The sequence below is a fragment of the Somniosus microcephalus genome, chromosome 12 (genome assembly GCF_052327205.1).
Source record: "Somniosus microcephalus isolate GS21.2 chromosome 12, FLI_Smic_1.0, whole genome shotgun sequence".
NCBI lineage: Eukaryota > Metazoa > Chordata > Chondrichthyes > Squaliformes > Somniosidae > Somniosus > Somniosus microcephalus.
Window position 1 is genome coordinate 199,055,448 of NC_140998.1, and position 5,570 is coordinate 199,061,017.

Genomic DNA, 5,570 nt, shown 5'->3' on the forward strand with positions numbered 1-5,570 from the left:
TCATTTTTTATCCAATCAGCGGCCTGTTGCTGGGCGGAATTCAAAAGCATATCGGTCGTTTGTCAGTTGCCGGGAGACGCGGGACTGTCGGCCAATCAGCGGCCCGTCACCAGGCTGCGGCCGGTCCCTTCGTCCAATCAGCTGTCCTTAAATCTTACCCAATCGCCTGCGGTTTAATAGAAGGTAGCGAAAAAGTTGGCCAATCCCCTGAGGTTTAATAAATGACAGGGCGCAGTTGGCCAATGCCTGAGGCTTAACAGAAGATACGAAAACAGTTGGCCAATCAGCTGAGGATTAACCGAAGGCAGGGGCGCAGTTGGCCAATCCTCTGAGGTTTAACAGAAGGCAGAGGCGCAGTTGGCCAATCAGCTGAGGATTAACAGAAGGCAGGGGCGCAGTTGGCCACACCCCTGAGGTTTAACAGACGGCAGGGGCGCAGTTGGCCAATCCTCTGAGGTTTAACAGAAGACAGGGGCGCAGTTGGCCAATCCTCTGAGGTTTAACAGAAGGCAGGGGCGCAGTTGGCCAATCAGCTGAGGATTAACAGAAGGCAGGGGCGCAGTTGGCCAATCAGCTGAGGATTAACAGAAGGCAGGGGTGCAGTTGGCCACTCCCCTGAGGTTTAACAGAAGACAGGGCACAGTTGGCCAATCCCCTGGAGCTTAACAGAAGACAGGGGCACAGTTGGCCAATCCCCTGAGATTTAACAGAAGACAGGGACGCAGTTGGCCAATCCCCTGAGATTTAACAGAAGACAGGGGCGCAGTTGGCCAAACACCTGAGGCTTAACAGAAGACAGGGACGCAGTTGGCCAATCCCCTGAGGTTTAACAGAAGACAGGGGCACAGTTGGCCAATCGCCTGAGGTTTAACAGAGGACCGGGGCGCAGTTAGCCATTCACCTGAGGTTTAACAGAAGACAGGGATGCAGTTGGTCAATCCCCTGAGGGTTAACAGAAGACAGGGGCACAGTCCAAAGATGTGTGGGTTAGGTTGATTTGGCTATGATAAATTGACCCTTAGTGTTAGGGGATTAAATACATGGGGTTACGGGGATAGGGTGGGATATGTGTCGGTGCAGGCTCGATGGGCCAAAATGGCCTCTATCTGCACTGTAGATTCTGTGATTCTGTGTGATTCAGTTGGCCAATCCCCTGACGTTTAACAGAAGGCAGGCGCGCAGTTGGCCAATCCCCTGTGGTTACTAGGCCGATGCAGGAATTCTTGGCCAATCAGCTTTGGGGGATGTGGGCTGGTTACCATCTTACCAATGGGAGGCTGGCCCAGGGGTAGTCCTGGGATTTGCCAGTGTCTGGCCCTGACGGGCGAGTGGGACTCGTCCCCATGGACGGATGCGCTATCTGTCTAACTCAGGGCCCTCTCCTGCCCTTCCTCTATCAGACCTGGCACTCGTTGATTGCTCCTCGCCTTGGCCATGTCCCTTCGTCAGCCGTGCCTCACTGACAATTCATCCCGCTCTGAGTCAGAAGATCTTGGGTACGAGCCCCACTCCAGAGACTTGAGCCCATAATCCATGCAGATGCTCTCAGTGCCAGTACTGAGGGAGCGCTGCACTGTCGGAGAGGCAGTACTGAGGGAGCGCTGCACTGTCGGAGGGGCAGTACTGAGGGAGCGCTGCACTGTCGTGGGGCAGTACGGAGGGAGCGCTGCACTGTCAGAGGGACAGCACTGATCGAGCGCTGCACTGTCGTGGGGCAGTACTGAGGGAGCGCTGCACTGTCGGAGGGGCAGTACTGAGCAAGCGCTGCACTGTCGGAGGGGCAGTACTGAGGGAGCACCGCACTGTCGGAGGGGCAGTACTGAGGGAGCGCCGCACTGTCGGAGGGGCAGTACTGAGGGAGCACCATACTGTCGGAGGGGCAGTACTGAGGGAGCGCTGCACTGTCGGAGGGGCAGTACTGAGGGAGTGCTGCACTGTCGGAGGGGCAGCACTAAGGGAGCGCCGCACTGTCGGGGCAGTACTATGGGAGCGCTGCACTGTCGGAGGGTCAATACTGAGGGAGTGCTGCACTGTCAGAGGGGCAGTACTGAGGGAGTGCTGCACTGTCGGAGGGGCAGTACTGAGGGAGCGCTGCACTGTCGGGGGGTCAGTACTGAGGGAGTGCTGCACTGTTGCAGTGGCAGTACTGAGGGAGTGCTGCACTGTCGGGGTTCAATACTGAGGGAGTGCTGCACAGTCCGAGGGGCAGTGCCGAGGGAGCGCTGCACTGTCGGAGGGGCAGCACTGAGGGAGTGCTGAACTGTCAGAGGGGCAGTACTGAGGGAGCGGTGCACTGTCAGAGGGGCAGTACTGAGGGAGCGCTGCACTGTCGGAAGGACGGTACTGAGGGTGCACTGTAATGTCAGAGGGATAGTAGTGAGGGAGCGCTGCACTGTCGGCGGGGCAGTACTGAGGGAACGTTTCACAGTCAGAGGGACAGTAGTGACGGAGCGCTGCACTGTCGGAGGGGCAGTACTGAAGGAGCACTGCACTGTCGTGGGCCAGTACTGAGGGAGTGCTGCACTGTCGGTGGGCCAGTACTGAGGGAGTTCTGCACTGTCGGTGGGCCAGTACTGAGGGAGTGCTGCACTGTCGGTGGGCCAGTACTGAGGTAGCGCTGCACTGCCAGGGGGATAGTACAGAGCGAGTGCTGCACTGTCGGAGTGGCAGCACTGAGGGAGCGCTGCACTGTCAGAGGGGCAGTACTGAGGGAGCGCTGCACTGTTGGAGGTGCGGTACTGAGGTAGTGCTGCACTGTCAGAGGGACAGTACTGAGGAAGCGCTGTACTGTCGGAGGGGCTGTACTGAGGGAGCGCTGCACTGTCGGAGGGGCAGTACTGAGGGAACGCTTCATTGTCAGAGGGACAGTACTGAGGGAGCGCTGCACTGTCGGAGGGGCAGCACTGAGGGAGCGCCGCACTGTCGGAGGGGCCGAACTGAGGGACTGCTGCACTGTCGGAGGGGCAGTGCTGAGGGACCGCCGCACTGTCGGAGGGACAGTACTGAGGGAGCGCCGCACTGTCGGAGGGGCCGTACTGAGGGAGTGCTGCACTGTCAGAGGGGCAGTATTGAGGGAGCGCCGTATTGTCAGAAAGGCCGTACTGAGGGAGTGCTGCACTGTCGGAGGGGCAGTACTGAGGGAATGCTGCACTGTCGGAGGGGCAGTACTGAGGGAGCGGTGCACTGTCGGAGGGATAGTACTGAGGTAGCGCCGCACTGTTGGAGTGACAGTACTGAGGGGGTGCCGCACTGTCGGAGGGACAGTACTGAGGGAGCGCTGCAGTGTCGGAGTGACAGTACTGAGGGAGCGCCGCACTGTCGGGTCAGTACTGAGGGAGTGCTGCACTGTCGGAGGGGCAGTACTGAGGGAGTGCTGCACTGTCGGCGGGTCAATACTGAGGGAGTGCTTGTGGTAAACCACTGTTTGTATTCCACTGTGTACATGCCTGGACATGCCTCGGCTGACTCCTCCCACAAGTCCTAGTATAAAGGTGACTGCTCCCCAGCCCCCTTTGTATTCTGGACCGGTCGACCACTCGAGGCAGACCTTCATTTTTTTGTTAATAAAAGCCTTTAGTTACTCTCTTAACTCTCAGTCTTTTATGAGCAATTGATAGCGCATCAATTTTATTAACAAAATTTTATAATGGAGAAGATCCTCACACCAGCATGCCTGGACTTAGATCATCGGGAGGCGGACTCATCCACCAAGTTTACTCACTGGCTTAAGTGTTTCGAAAAATTCCTGACCGCCTCCGCAGCAATCAAATCGGACGAGGACAAACTGGATGTCCTGACCTCCAAAGTGAACCACCGAGTGTACTCGGTCATCCAAGACGCGACCTCGTACGTGGACGCTATCAAGCTCCTCAAGGACCAGTACACGCGCCCAGTGAACGAAGTGTACGCCAGGCACCTTCTGGGGAGTCGTAAACAACAACCTGGGGAATCGACCGTGGAATACCTTCAGGCACTGTCTGTGCTTGGCCGGGCCTGTGGTTGTAAGGATGTAAAGGCCGCCGTGTACACAGAGGAACTTATCCGGGACGCTTTTGTAGCGGGCCACAGATCCAATTACACCCGACAGCGACTGTTGGAGCAGAGTGACCTCGACCTCAACAAGGCCTCTGAACTCGCACTATCACTGGATGCAGCCTACCGGGGCATGGATGCCTACTCCTCTGCACCGTGGACGCCGCGGGGAATGACAGCCTGGGACACGGTAGGACCGCCTCATAGCGCCGTGCCACCCCAGCCACACCCCAGCAACGGCCCAACTACCGCAGCAGTGTCCCAAGGCCAGACAGCAGTGCCCCAAGGCCAGAAATGCTACTTCTGTGGCCAGGCAAAACACCCCAGAGCGTACTGCCTGGCGAAAAACGCGATCTGCTCGGGCTGCGGGAAGAAGGGACACTATGCTAACGTCTGCAGGGCCAAAGCCACCCCGAACCCCAGCAGCGCCGCGTGTGGGCCATGCGGGCCGCCATCTTGGGCTTCCCCGGCCATGTGCGAACCACCGGTACAGCAGCCATTTTGGACGCCTCCAGCCACATGGGGATCATGGACGCCGCCATCTTGGACGACAGCCGGAACGCAGCAGGCCCCCAACACCGCCTCATCTGATACCCGCAGCGACACACCGACCCCTACGCTGGCATCCGTTACACTGGACCAAGCGAGACCGCACCAGCTGGCCAGCTCCACAATGGACATTAAGGTAAATGGCCACGATACAATCTGCCTTTTTGACTCTGGGAGCACGGAGAGCTTCATCCACCCCGACACGGTGCGGCGTTGCTCTCTCCCAGTCCTGCCTGCGCACCAGCGGATTTCTATGGCCTCCGAGTCCCAGTCGGCGGACATCGGCGGCTACTGCGAAGTGACACTCGTAGTAGACGGGACCGTGTACGATCATTTTAAACTTCTGGTCCTGCCCGACCTCTGTGCTGCCGTCCTGCTGGGGTTAGATTTTCAGTGCCACCTTAAAAGTGTTACAATGGCATACGGTGGACCCCTACCCCCACTCACAGTCCGCAGCCAGCAGCTCCCAAATTGCCCGCCGCGCACCAGGTGCAACCTCTCCACACTCAGAGTCACCCCCCCCCCCACTGTTTGCTAACCTCACCCCCGACTGTAAGCCCATCGCCACAAAGAGCAGGCGATACAGTGCCGGGGACAGGGTTTTCATTAAAACCGAAGTGGAGCGGCTCCTGAAGGAAGGGATTATTGAGGGCAGCACCAGCCCCTGGCGAGCCCAGGTTGTGGTCGTTAAGACCGGCGAGAAGCAGCGCCTGGTCATCGACTACAGCCAGACAATAAATCGCTACACCCTGCTGGACGCCTACCCACTCCCCCGCATAGCTGATATGGTCAACCAGATCGCGCAGTACCGCGTCTTCTCGACCATTGACCTGAAATCAGCGTACCACCAGCTCCCTATCCGCCCTGAGGACCGCCAGTATACTGCCTTTGAGGCAAACGGCCGCCTCTATCACTTCCTTAGGGTTCCCTTTGGCGTCACCAACGGGGTCTCCGTCTTCCAAAGGGAGATGGACCGGATGGTAGATCAA